This window comes from Mauremys reevesii, linkage group 1 (assembly GCF_016161935.1).
Source record: "Mauremys reevesii isolate NIE-2019 linkage group 1, ASM1616193v1, whole genome shotgun sequence".
NCBI lineage: Eukaryota > Metazoa > Chordata > Testudines > Geoemydidae > Mauremys > Mauremys reevesii.
Window position 1 is genome coordinate 226,299,380 of NC_052623.1, and position 15,151 is coordinate 226,314,530.

The window sequence follows — 15,151 nt, forward strand, 5'->3', positions numbered from 1 at the left end:
TGCAACAGCAAAAAGGAATTTCAGTATCTCTGTATTTAAGGAGCAGGATTTCCTCTCCTATACAAATAACTTTAATTTGAGGTTTTAAAGAAATTTACTATTGAGGAGATTAATCCAGCCCTTCGTCTGTGCAGCTGGTAAATCTCCAGGGCCAGATGGATTTCCTGCAGAAGTTAATAAAGTCTTTCAATAAATACAAATGCCTGTTTTTGCAAATATGTTAGATTTCTCTCTTTCTGGAGAAGGTCCTGCATTCTGCCTAATTCCCTCCTCCACCGAGGTCACCTTGCAGTAGAGCAGGAGAGATCTATGAGATTGAGGGTTGTTTGTTTTTGCATTTGTTGTGCCTGTTCCTTTTGTTAAATGTGGATTTTAAACCCCTGGCCAAGACATTAGTTAACAGATTAGAAAGGATAATTACCAAATTAATTCACACAGATCAGACAGGCTTTATGCTTTATAGATACTCAGTTGATAGGATGAGGAAGTTGCTAATTTGCCAATTCTAGCTACTAATAAGAAATGCATCCTTTTTCTTTCTGCTCTGAAAATGTTCTTGCTTTGATTACATATCACTGTATTGTACATCTTAAATTTGACAATGTTTCAATGCTTGCAGCTGTCATTATACAGCAGGCAAGTCAGCCATCTCCGCTATCCATCTAAAACTCTGTATCAATGGAACCTGATCTCTGCCTTTTAAGCTTTAAGATGGGGGTGATCAGACATTTAGTCCCTCCCACCCCTAGTTTTAGGGACTGTCGCTATTAAATTTTTGATTGAAGTTGTTGGTCTGAAAATACAGTGGATGTTTCAGGTGATAGTCACAACATCTGGTCCCAGTCCTCATCTCATTGTGCTTAAAAGCCTTATGTTTTGTTTTATTTATGAACTTTAAATACAAAATTAAAAGCACACTCAATGTATTAAGGCTCCCAACATTTATATTTAGTGTACTATGCAGCATCCCTGGAAGATGTCTTACCTGGTTCTCTTCTCCCCCCACCTCCCCAAATATTAACATTATATATATTAATATCAAATGTTTTTCCAAAACCTTGTTTTCAGTAGTAGCCAATTCTGTTGCACTCACCACTGTTTTGAGAAATGAGCATAACTAATATTTATATAGCCTTCATCCTGAAGGGTCCCAGAATGCTTTACAGATCTAACAAGTTGATTTACAAATTGTGTGCAGAGGTCACTTCTCCTGCCAATTAAATCTGTGGGAACACATGGCAGCTATTTAACAGTGCTTCACAGTGGTACCCGATAGCTTAGGGCAAAGGAGTATGTAAAGTTACGAGGTTTTTCCTGCCTGTTAGGAGAGTTTGGGATACAGCATGGGAGCCTTTTTGTGAATCTTAGATTTCTTGTTATCTGAAATGATTTAGAAAAGCTAATTATATTTTAAATACATGATATACTTATAAAGCAGTAAACTGGGATAATCTTGAGGCAGACAAGCTAGAATGCACATGAACAACTCATTAATGAGCATCCTGTTTCTCCCCCCTATAGCTAGGGTATTGATGTGGTCTAAAAGATCCAATTAGAGCCCATTGATGTTTGAGAGAGCCTATATAAACACAGCAGACATATTAGCCGAGGGCAAAAATTAGGCATGTGTACTGTATGAGTGGAAAGTTTGGGTATTGAGCAGTAATAGATATTGTCCGAGAGGCACTGACCTGGAATAACTGTCAGCACAAAGTATTTTGAAAAGATGAAGAAACTTTCTCAGCTTTATTTGTACCACAGTAAACAAGTAAGCTCAGATTCAAATTATAGAACAGGTATAAAATGCCATTCTCTTCTGAATAGTGACTATGCAAAAAGGGAAAATGGCACCTTCTGACTCAACTGATCTCTTCCCTTTGAGTATTCAGAGAACCATAGCTGCTGACTTTACTGATTTAAAATAAGCATTTATTACTGTATATTCCTGTTAACTTTATAGGGCCCCAACAGTGTGGCTCTGGGGGAGAGAACTGGATTCTGTTCCGGCTCATCAAAATCAATTGAATTATTAACTACGTTTCAATTGCAGTATCTACTTAATGCACGGGGCAGAAAAAATTCAGGCTGGGTTTGAAAAAGCACCTTGTAAACGGTGCAGATTTGATCTGGAAATGAGTGACATACGGTGAACATGGGATGCCAAAAAGCAATGTTTACAGTCACTTTTCAAATTAGAATTACCCTTTAATATTGCACATTTGAGTATAATATATTTTTAAAAAAGAAAAATGACTAGAAGACATATATTCTTTTCTTGATTTTAAGGGAGGATGAGTGGGCTAAGTTTTCTTTCAGTTTGCAGTGGAGGGGAGTGGCCACATTAGTAATCAAGTTTTATATCATATCTTCCATACCAGTGTGTTAGAAATAATAAATATACTAGAGAGTTCTGTAATAAAGTCAGAGGTAAAGGGAAAAGGAAATTGAGAGGTGGCTAGTGGGGAGGAAGAAATGATGGGTTTCAGGTATGATTGCAAAGAGATGATGGTCCATAATGCAGAGCGATACAGAAAGGCTGTTCCAGTTGGTATAAGAAGGTTCTTGTGTCATTCTTGGCTGGATTGTTTGACAGGAAGGAGGCCAGTACCAGGGGGGTGGATGGGGCATGAGCAGGAGAATAGAGGCAGAAGACCTATGAAGTAGGTTAGATAAAATCCATGGAGCAGTTTTGAATAAAACTCTTTCCTTTCACTTCAGAGGCAGGGATAGCCATGCTTAGCAGTGGGTCTGTTTCATAGTAACTGAGACGGGGGATAAAAACATACTTGGCTGTGCATATACCCTTCCTGATAAGCTACTGGTTACCTTTCTGACTTTTGAAACTCTGAAAGGCCTCTTTAGCGTAGGTGAGTTGGGCACAGATGTCAGCAGTGCTATTGGAGATAGTGGCTACCCGCAGTTGTTTTTTGGTGGCACCATAATCTGGCTCTTCTAGGACAGTATTTTACCAAATCCCCAGCATCTTTGCTTTCATGAGATTGTAGCTTTTTACATTTTGCTTCCAAAGCCTTTAATTTAGTTTGCCTTTTAAAAATCAATCCTGACAAAAGGCATGCAGCTTTGTAAGCATTTATTAACACACATTTGGTAGATTCCTCTCTCTCCAAGATGAATGTGCAGTACATAGGATGAAGCAAGATGTCAGTTGCTTCTGAAACAAAATGCCAGCATCCCAATTAATTTGCAAATGGAAAATATCTTCCTTTGATGAATGTACAAAGTGCTGCTGTTAAAGGGCAATCGATATTTCATACCATAACTGCTGCATACTTTTTACATGCCTAAATGGATCAGAGGAGGTTGAATGACCTAGCTTATTCCAAAATATCTGGGTTTTTTTTCTTTTAAGCACTGCTATGAAGAATTTTAGGGAGGTTGTCAATCAGTGGGCACTGACCAACTGTAATTTGGTCCTCTTGCCCCCTAACCTCTCTGATGGTGCCATTGGCATTTTCAAAATTGAAGTGAATGTGGGCTTGGCTCTTGGAAGGCAGTCAAATGCCTGCTTCCATTCTTTATACCCTATGTTAGGCTCTGAATGCCTGGTATTGCAGCTAGCGCCTGGCATTCTCGCCAAGTGTAAATGAGTCCTCCTCAATGCAGATAAGGTCATAAAACCATAGATTAGATATTGTAGTAATACTTCTGCATTTGAAATGGCTCATTAATTAATACACAGTAAAAGTTAGATGGCTTATACCGTAGACCAGGTAGTTCAACTGCTACATAATTTCTATAGATTGATAGACAGCACCTTATAGAATTTTGACCTGATTTTCCCCCTCCCCCTCTCCTTCTTTGTCACTTTTAAACTCTCACACCCTAGTAATAAGAGTTGACAGAGTGATCATGAAGCTCCTGACTAGCAGCACTGTTATATAAACCTGCTGGATTACACTAAGAGGTTTACCTTGGTTTCATTTTTACACCATTCCTCAGACCGAATTGATGAGAACCATTTAGTCTGCATTCTTGTGAGGTGAGTAAAATGGATACAGTATCTGCCTCCTCTGGGATTCAAATTTGACTTCTCTTTGCCAAAACGAAGAAAAAAGATTTAATTGCAAGGCTGTTGCTTTACTGACACATCCTCTGTTTAATGTCTAAGCTGACAATATCCCATGGTAATGCTGCAGAAGAAGCAGGAAAATGCAAATGCCCCAATGAGACCCATTTAATAAATCTAAATAAATAAATAAAATTAAAATAAATACTGATGCGCTGGAGACAGGAAGGAAATCTGAGAGCTTTCCTCAGAGAAATGTTGCAAAACTAGGGTAAAGCTATGGAATAGGGTTCAGTCAATCTAGCAGGATGAATGTTGGTCCTGGTGCAATGGCTTGTTTGAAGTCATTTTACATAGGGGTGCTTCAAATGTACTATTATGAATGAAGCCTCCTTTTATGGCTCTCATCTTTTATTGTCCCCAGCCTTTACCCTATACTTAATTTGAGTTATTCCAAAATGTTCTTTGTGGCTGCCGGAACTTCTCTTTTGAAAGGAAAAGGGGAAAAAACAGTATAGCAACATAACTCATTGTCACAGTTGATAGCCTCAGGAGGCGGGCCAAGGATTAACTGGGCCATGGAGACTGAACTATTCTCATGTCTCTAAAGGTTTCTGCTCCACAGCCTTGCCTGCTGCATGGACTGAGTCTATTTTGCTGAGGACTTCCGTCTTCATGGTTGTGGTTCTGCATCTTTCACAAACGCTAAATTCACTGGATATGTTTGGAATCGGCTGTGTACTTTGGACAACAGTGGCATGCTCCTTAAACTTAGTATATAACCTGGGGTGAGTTTTGGCTACTAATCGTGTCCTCACAAACCACATTTTATAAACAGTCTCTTGATTTCCGTTAGTTATGCTCATCTATCTGGGATGCCATTCTCCACTCAAAAGCCAGTCAGCCTTGTCTGAAGTTGGAGGCTCTGGGCAGTGGTGGATTAATGAGATAGGGAGCCTCCGCTAATGCTGAAAGTGTGCTCTCCATTGCAGGTGTGTCTGTGCCAGCCCTGACGTATTGGTATTAAATGCCTCCGTTCATGGGATCACACCTGCTTACACTTAAGTGCCAAAAATGAATATTTGAGCAGTGAAAGAATGGAGGTTATGAAAGGAATGTGCCGGGAATTGTCTTTATCACAGTGCGGTTAAGCAGCTTTGAGAGAGGTGTGTTGCTTTGTAAAATTGGTTACTCGCTTGTGAAGTTATTTGTGTCCTCTTGGATCTTTCCTCCTGTGGAGTCCTGTTTGGTGGATTTTTTTTTAATTATCATTTATATTGTGACAGTACATAGAGGCCAACCAGGTTGGAACCCCGTTGTGCTAGGCACTGTACAGACCTATAGGAAATGACAGACCCTGCCCCAAAGAACTAATACTCTCTCTCTTATTTTTTCCCTAGAGAACTTGTAGTACCTGCGGAACATAGGTAGGAGAGTTCCCTTGTGTTGTTAATAAACTCATATTGTGCAGGTCAGGAGAAAAGAATAATCTCATACCAATCTTGCCAACTCTCTGTTATAGCCTGAGTCTCGTGATATTTGATTTGATTCTTAAAGCCCCAGCTCTTGGAGTCATGGGGCTACATGAGAAACACAGCTTACATTGAAGAAAAGAAAAAAAAAAAGTTAATCCCTCAAGGTTGTGGAGAAAACTTTGAAAACATGACATCTAAAGGTTCAAAACCCAAAGGTGAATTAAAAAGAAGCCAAAATGTATTCGTGCTTAAAATCTCAAGATTTTTAAGCCAGTTTCTTGATTTTTGAGGACCTGACTTGTGATGTTGGAACACTTGGGGTTGGCAACGCTGTGGTGCACTGACCGTTATCTGTGTATTCCATCTTCCGCACTGTGCACAGCTTCCACTCCTCTAATCTGTTTATGTGTACTGTTATAAATCAGTTCTCTGCATGTAGTTCTTGGTGTTGTGGAAATGAGACAATAACTGGAGCTACGTATGTATTTGCATCACTCTGCTGGCCAAGGTTTGGTTGAGCTGATGTCAGCTAGTTTACAGTGAAGCCTTGTCTTGACAGCAGGGCCGCTTCCCATTTTACAATAAACACCTTTACAAGTTCACAATTAAAAGTACAAAATAAAAAATGCTACACATAGGATATAGAATTGAGACTACCAGGGTATTCCCTTGTAGGCCCCAAATTTAAATAGCTTGTGTTTTTTTTAAAAAGAGAATTTTGAACCTAATATTTATAGAGCGAGTACGAACTGTGAAAAGGCATTTATCAAATCTAATTAACTTCAATTTTACTAATGTAAGGTGTAATTAGAAACATAGCTGATTAAATCAGTTAAAGTATGATTTTTAAACCTATATCCTTTTTAAAAGGGACATAGGTTTTAAAAGGGTCTAATCTTCAATATATCAGAAGAGATTACTGTACTAATTTCAGAAAAACATACAGCAGAGATAGAAGGGGCCCTGAGATGGGTGACTGAAATGATTAGATACGTGGAGAGACTTCCATATTAGCAAGACTGAAAATATTAGAATTGTTTAGATTAATGGAGAGATTAATAAAAGGGAATGTAATAGAATCTTACAGAATAATGAATAATACACATTGAAAGGAGATAAAGGAATCACTTTTTTACCTAATGCATAGTAAACCTATGGAACTCACTGCCAGAAGATAGTGAGGCCAAGATCTTGGTAGAATTTAAGAAGGATTAGCTATTTGTGGATATGAGAACATATTCCCAGTTATGCAGGATGAGAGAAAAACAATTAGAAGGGATACAAATTTTCTTGCTTCAGGGCATAGATTAACCATTCTTCTCAAGCATCTGGTACTTACCACTGTTAGACAGGATACCAGACTAGATGGACTAATGGCCTGATCTGTGATGGCAGTTCCTATCTTCCTGTAGATATTACTTTCTTAAAAGTTGCTGGTGAGATAGTTGATCTGGTTGCTTTAGGAATGTGATTCAAACACTTCAATGCAATTGTTTTCTCATGCTCTCTGTTGTTTCTTGTTGCTTGTAAACTCTTTGGGGGAGGGGCCATCTTTTTGTTCTATGTGGTACAGTGCCTAGCACAATGCCCCTCCCCCCCCACCTCACAAAACAAGTAATAATGAATGAAAAGAATAGACTTTCCAGATTATAGTTCCTGGAGGGAAATGTTGTGATGGTGAATTACATTCTAAAATCAGTCTTTGAAGGGTCATTTTTGGGTCTAATTTGGTTCAAAATGAGGTTGTGGTTAATTTTTTAAAAACAAATGCATACCAATAGAAATCTGTCTCTGAATTGAAAATATGTAGGTTTTTTTACAAATAAAGTTCTCTGTAGTTTGCAATGCAACCAGTGTAGTTGTCTGCTAGTGTGTGTGACTTTATCAGTGTAATTGACTAGACAAGACTATAATCAAAACTGCAGCTGAGTAGTAGCCTGCTTTCATCATCCAAGTTGAGAGAACTGCAAAATGTAAACAAACAGCAAAATAATGTAAAAATAAATTGAATTTTAAAAATATGGAGTTTATTTATAATCTTAAGGCATTGCTTATGACTGAGATAAGGAAATTTGCTGATTATATATGTGATTTTTTTTATTTACTTTTTTTGTACAGAGAGTAATGTAGCATTTAAGCCTGTGAAGATGAGCTGCAAATATAATGTATTGGCTTAACATGAAGCACAGGGTGGTTAGTGGAAGTTTTCTCTCCTACCCGAAAGTCTAGATTGGACAGTCATAAAATGCTGGCCAGATTAGTTCAAAACAGTGTTTGATGTTTTGCCAGAAAGAGCAAGAGATTTTCAAGCATGCATATCTATGTCCTCTGTGGAGCATTTAGAAATATTGGATTTGCTTGGTCAGTAAATTTCCAGTGATGCATAGTAATAAACCACAGTATTCATCACATTTCACTTGATTTGTGCCTACTAGAATTATCTTTCACTAGCTGCAGCAGCCTGAGCACACTGATAAGTGTTTATTTGCTAATATTTTATCTGAGTATCATGGAGTGCAGTTCTGGCCGTTAGAATGTATCGAGCTATTTATTAGGTGGTGGATTATTACAGCAGATACTGAATTGAGAAAACTGGTATGCAGATCTGACATATCCTCTATTTTTAGGTTCAGACCCTTAGTCTGATCTTTGACATTCATACCCCATATATGCACTGCATTAGCATGTCATTTCATCAGCAGCATCTGATCACAGCAGAATAGCATCTCATGACGTTGATTGCAGATATTTCATTATCTGACTTTGAGACATGGCGACACCTTGTCTCTTATGCTGTATGTGGAGTCTGGAGTGTGAAATCAAATCCAGAACCCTAGTTATGCTATTGGCAGCCAGTCTTCTCAAACAGAACACCGCTGACCAAATGCCATTGGATGTTTGGCACAGTGGACTGTCCCACAATGGGATCTTTTCTTGTTCATGTGTGGATGTTGGTGTACCTAGTGGGGACACCATTTTAATAGGCAAAATTGTATGTTTTGTCAATGTGAATCCTATAAATATAGTTTGTTATACAGACAAATTGGAATCCTGTACCATGAGTAGCAGTGGCGGATTAATGATTTTGCCGCCCCCAGGCCCTGAAATAATTGCCGCCCCTGGCCCCATATGAACTTGTTTTAGTTTTTTTACAAATTCGTTTGAACTAAAATCAATCTAAATATCATTAAAATAATTGAACATTTACAAGTTTTATTATAAATAAAATTACAAGTACAGCGGACTCTCGCTTGAATGCGTGTCTGTATAGCGCGATTTCTCTTATAGCACAGGGCCGAGCATGGATCCAAACCCCCGTTTCAAGTGGGGGTCTGGTGTATGTCAAATATTTATTTTTTTTATTTTATGTAGATACAATAAAAAAAATAAAAGTATGTGAGTAGTAAGTAGTTAAATTTGTTTATGCCTATACCTTTGAGCGGCAAACTTATTAATTAATTCTGTATAATCCAGAGAAGTTGTTAGATCCTTTTCAATTGTCAGGAGAGAAAGGGAGTTTAATTTTTCTTCACTGAGGTTAGCCCTCAAATAGTTTTCTAGTGCCAAAAATGATCATTCTGCTGAACAATTTGTAGCAGGTGTGCAAATGAACATTCGAAAGGCAATATCAATATTTGGATATACCGAATGAATGTTTTAAAATTGACTTATTTTCATTTTAAGGAATTTCGTCACCTTTCAAATATGATCGAAAATGTAGACACTGATTCACGAATGATTCTTCTAAATCTCCTTGGTAGCATAGCTGTAATTTTTTAGCGTGAACTGTTATATCTGTTGTTGAAGTATTGGTAATGTTAGAGAGAAACTGAAATCTGCCATACATTTCTTGATATGTATTACTTCTGCGTTTTAATTCAGAGCATACAAGGTCTAGTATTGTTAAAAAGGTATCTACTTTAAATGTATCTCTACCACACATTTCCACTGCAGGGACACACAGAGCTATATCGGAGTTGGCTGACACATCTTCGCGTGTCTCATCAGATTGAAGTTTACGCTTTCTTTTTCGCCTTGTGTCAAATTCGTAGTCTTCAATTTCAGATTTTTCTTTGGCTTTCTCTTCAGACATATCAAACAAATCCCGTATAGAGTTAATGTATCCTATTAGTGAGTTGTAGAGTTCCACAACTATCTGTATATCAATATTAACATTTTGCAGTTTTTGGCTAGTTATCTGAAATCGATCCAAGAGTGAGCTCCAAAATACAGCCATAAAAGCTGCCTCAAGTCGATCGAGTTTTCGCTGCAGGCTTGCAGATTCATTACGTGTAACAGGTTTCTCACTAGCATCTTCCTTTATTGTATTTAAGACTTTAATTATAGCATTCCAGTTTTCACTCAAATTATGACAAACTTCCACTCAAGATGACCATCGAGTCTCAAAAAGTCTTTTATTACTTTACTGCCTGGCTTCAAATTAGATAATAAAATCTCCCACCAGTGAGTAGAGACAGAAAAAAAATGAATAAAGATGTTGAACAGTTGAGAAAAATGAACATGCTTCTTGACAACTTTCTGCTGCACGTACTTCAACCAGATCTAAAGAATGCACAGAGCAAGGCACATACACAGCATAAGGATTTATATTCTTTATTCTTGCTTGCAACCCGCTATGTACACCAGACATGTTAGTGGCATTGTCATAGGACTGGCCACGACAGTTTGCGATATCTAATTCATAACAATTCAAAGTTGAAAGTACAGCATCAGCTAACTGTGCTGATTTGTGGCCAGTATTTGGTTTAAAAAAACAAAACAAAACAAAAAAACAACAAAGAAACCTCTCTACTGGTTTCTACATCATGGTTTACATATCTCAGTATAAAAGCCAATTGATCAACATGAGATATGTCGGGAGTTGAGTCAACACTTATCGAAAAATATTTGGCTTCTTTTACTTTAATAATATTTTAGATCACATTTGAAGCCATCAATTTTATAAATTAATTACATATATAGGATGAAAGATAAGATACTGTAACGTGCAATGTGATTTGCTAAAAAGGGATCGAATTTTGCGACAAGCTCAAGGGCCATCATGTAATTGTCATTATAAGGTGATCCAGATTTTTCCACCTTACCTCTAAATGCAAGTCCTCTGCTTGAAAGTTTCCTTACCACTGCTACAATCCTCTTCAACACATTTCTCCAATAAATAATTTCTTCTTCCATGTGAAATTTTAAATTTGTATTAATTCTTCTGGATATCTCGCCTCTCTTCACCATTGTCAGTACATACATTTTATGTTCAGTCGAATTTTCATGTTCACGTAGTCAAGTTGATATGTTTTTCCAGTCATGGAATCCATTCGTCGCCAGACTAGAGATCCCACCGAATAATTGACATGGGGCACAAAACATGGCTCCTTTGCTCTCCGAATATACAAGATAGTGCCGTGGCTTTACTTCACCATTTAAAAGATGATGTTCAAACACATTTTTTGTTAGAACACGCATTTGATCAGTATATTGCCTTTTTGAGTTAGTAAAATCACCATTGATATTTTGTTTAATACCATGTGTTGATAAATACTCAATTGTAGCATCGTTCAATATCCATTGGGCCGGGTCATCACTTATGGTAGATATTTCAATGTCAGATTGAATTTCTGATTGATGTGATTCTCAAATCTCTGCAGTATTGTCAAAGATATCCAGATCAACATGATTCCCGGTAGTCTATGATATGCTAGTATTTGGAGCATTTTCTTCAACACTAACCGCAGCTGGAATTTCTTCATTAGTTTCAATATGTACTTTAATCACATCAATATTTTCAATATCAACACCAATATTTTCACTTTTTACTTTACTACTTTCAACTATTTTTTCTGTCTCACTGTTGGCACTAACTGATGCAACAAAGGAATCTATTTTGTGCATTTTCACTATCATTTCATTTTCCCTTTCTTTATTTTGTATAGCATTTTTTTTAAAACTGAGAACCGCTTAATTTCTTCGTTCTGGTCATATTATTAACATTTAGGATTCTCGTGAGTATATTTACTAAATGGTGTCATGCCGTCATTGGTGGTTTCAATATGTGCTATGATTGGTAGAATCACGGCGTCACTGATGCTGCGATTACAAAAATGCTGCTATTATAAATTTGCTGCCTCTGCAAATTTGCCGCCCTAGGCCTAGGCTTTGTTGGCCTAGACGATAATACGCCACTGATGAGTGGGAGGGGTGGATTATGTCTGTGAGTCTGAGACACTGCAGTGTTTATTTCTGGGTCTTTGTATTATGGAAACAATTCTCTCTCCAATAATAATAATAGCTATAATTTTTTTAAAGTAATTTCAAGCGAAGTCAGCATTGATTGAAGGTGGTGGAGACAGATAGGTATGGCCGGGAATGGTGAACTGCGGCCACTGGGAGCTGCGGGTGGCTGTGCCTGTGGATAGTCAGTGTAAACAAACTATCTTGTGGCCCGCCAGCCGATCGCCCTGACGGGCTGCAGATTGCCCGCCACTGCTGTAGAGTCATCATCGATGTAATTGGGTAGACGCAGTGTCAGTGTAGACACTGGATTGCTTATATCGACATTTACTGGCTTTCAGGAGTCATCCCACAGCACCCCATAGTGACAATACAAGCGCTCCTGGTAAGGACACCCACCGCTGACAAAAGCCAAGCGTGCACATGCACAAGCGATTTAATAACTGTGGTGGCTGTACGCAGATGTAAGTTAGGTAGACATAATTTTGTAGCGTATATACGGCCGTATTCTGCTTTTTCCAGTCCTTGTTATGGATCCACATCTCCCCTGCATAGCATTCATGGATCTTGAGTTGTTGCCAAGGTGGACTGATTTAAATCAGTGATTTAAATAATCAGTTAAAATCAGCAAACAGGAAACCTTGATTTGTATAAACAATTTTAATCATGTTTTGCTTTTGTACTTTTTATTTTCCTAAAGAAAGGTTGATTCCCATTGACTGATAATGATTAAAGCATGTTGGTTTGCAACTAAATGTAACTTTTACACTATTGGGATGCTTCTTTTTGCTAACTAGGAGAATACATTATATCTAGACACATTTATTTAAGCATAGCTTAACTTTTTTTACTCAATGATGATTAATTTTTACTTGCAATTTATTCCATGTTCTACTTGGATGTAAATTCAAATTCCATGAATGCAATAAAATAGCATTTTATTATTATTGGTATTTTTTAATAAAATGAAACTACCTTAAATGTGCTAGACACACAAAGAAAAAAGTTGATCAAAACATGTTTTGCATTTAAAACTGATTAATTTAATAAGAGATTTTATTTGTAGTAATTGAATTGATTGTTTCTGGTCACTAGGTCCTTCAAGAGTTTTGAACTAGTAGATCTCAGCCTCTCTCACTTACTTTTTTTATTTGTAGATTGGAAGAGGGAAACAAATTATCCTAATTTTCAACTTCCAATTGGTTTCTTAACTTTGAATGAGCTAATTGAATAAACTGAAGTGGAGAAAATATTCTCTCTGTACCTGCAGAAGATGCTACTGCTGCCAAAAGCTAGTGTAGCACTTCAACAAACTCAGGTTCCATGTTAGCCAATGACTTCCACCAGTTCAATGGTTGGACTTTCTTTAAAACTTGGCAGCAAACATGTACAGCTTAATATTATTTGTTATATTTAATTTAAATTGTTTTAATAGATTATAAATTTAGTCCTTAAGATACGTTGTCAATTTCAAGCTTAATTATAACTAGGTTTATTTTTTTAAACATACACCTGGATTTAATTTAAATAAAAAATCAAATTTATATAAATATAAAGCATTAAGTTTTAGCTACCCTGATTGTGACTTGAGCTACTGACAGGAAGAGGGCAGTCATCAAGTTTCCTGGCAACAGTTTAGCCTTTTTGAAAACCTGTTGTACCTTGGGGAAGGCCTGAATAGTTGAATTCTTGCTCAAAGGGTTGTATGGAAAAAGAATGAATATGAAAAGTGTGTTCTGGGGATATTTGGCAGTGTACAGCTGTCCCCCTCTCAGTAGTGTCCTCTCAGTTCCCCATCTGTAAAATGGAGATAACACGACCCTGCCTCACAGGGGTATTATGAGATTAATACATTAAAGATTGTGAGATGCTCACATGCTGCAGTGATTGGGTTCTTTGTTTTCCCCTTTTGGTTTTTGAGCTTTTGGGGGTCATATTTTCCAGTCTGTGTCTGCAATCATGAGGGCTGGAAACTCAATTCCTTTAGTTCTGATTCTCGTGCAATCACATGACTTCAGGAACTGCAGCTTTGAGAAGAACACCAAAAAACTTGAAGCTTGCAATAAAATCGCAGGAGTTGGCAATTACTGGGTGTGCATTAGCCTGGAATTGTGGACTACTGCATTAGAAAGAGCTATATTGGAGCAATCTAAGTAAGTGACAGAACAAATTTCAGTTGCTCTTTAACTTCCCAACATTGAGTCTCCGCTCCTCCTCCATCTCCCCCAGATTTCCTTCAGATCTGCAGCACTCTGTGCCATGTATCTAACACAGGCTAGTGTCCTAAATGCTCATTTTTGTGATAGGCTGGGCCTTAATTTTGAGAGCTGTGGACTGGAGTCTTAAATCTGTTTGTTCCTTTACTGTCTTTGTGCCAGTGAGAACGAAATGCATGTTTTGGTAGAAAATCTCATGATTCAATAAAATTTGGATCAGATTAATGAAACACATAAGAGGATTCTGAATGTTTTCCATCCCATAATTATTCAAAAGAAGCGCATCTGAGATGGTGTGGGAGAGAAGAGTGCATTTTATTGTAAGGTCCCGCTAACATGCAGAGGGAGCCTTAGGTGCTGCTTTTAAATAGCCTTACTGCAGTATTTACCAGTCAAATCTCATTTACATGTAGAAGGAAGGGAAATGGCCAGTGAGCATACAGTATGTTTTTAAAAAGCCACCTGGTGTAACAAGGGTGATTTTGTCAGGATAAGCAAACAGTTTGGTATAATTTATTAATCGAGCCATGCAAATGCCGAGTTGGTGTTCCAGCCAGATGTAATCTCCAGCGCTGCTTCATGGCCTCAGAGTCGAGTGGCAAAAAGACTCAAATGAACTGGAGCTTATAAATTAATTGAGTGCTGCTAGGGCCTGATTCTGTGAGGTGCTGGTTAGCCTTCCACTCCCATTGTGCCCAGTGGGAGGTGAGACCTTTCAGAAGCTCAAAGTGTTGGCACCTTGGGCCAAAATTTTCAAACTTGGGTGCTTAATGTTAGGCATTTACTTAAGTGACCTAGCTTTCAGAGGTGCTGAGCGCTAGCAATTCCCATTGGCTTCACTTGGAAATTTTGGGTGCTTAACTCTCCTGAAAACTAGGTCAGTTATTTAGGTGCTTAAATATAGAATCAGGTGGCTAACGTTTGGGACACAAGCGTGGGAATATTGGCTTTAGTAATGAACAGAAGAATAAAATGCTTTTGGTTTTGCTGCAAATCAGAAATACGTAATGATCTCACCATGCTCGCTGCTTTTTTTTTTTTTATACCTTCCACAAATTTTTCCCAGCCATCAGAGTCTTCGGATGAGATATCAACGGTGTTCTACAAAGATTTGAACAAAAAATGAGCTAAATATATTTCTCTGTGTTGATTGCCCTAAATAACAAGAGGTATAAAGTAAACAATCA

At 37.7% G+C, this 15,151-nt stretch overlaps 1 protein-coding gene and 1 pseudogene across 3 annotated transcripts in view; one reads left to right on the forward strand and one right to left on the reverse strand.

Moving 5' to 3' along the window:
• TSPAN9 (tetraspanin 9) overlaps positions 1–15,151 on the forward strand; it is a 266,912-nt gene that overhangs the window by 97,450 nt on the left and 154,311 nt on the right. The gene's annotated exons all lie outside the window — the stretch shown is intronic.
• LOC120372499 lies at positions 9,182–10,752 on the reverse strand (annotated as a pseudogene).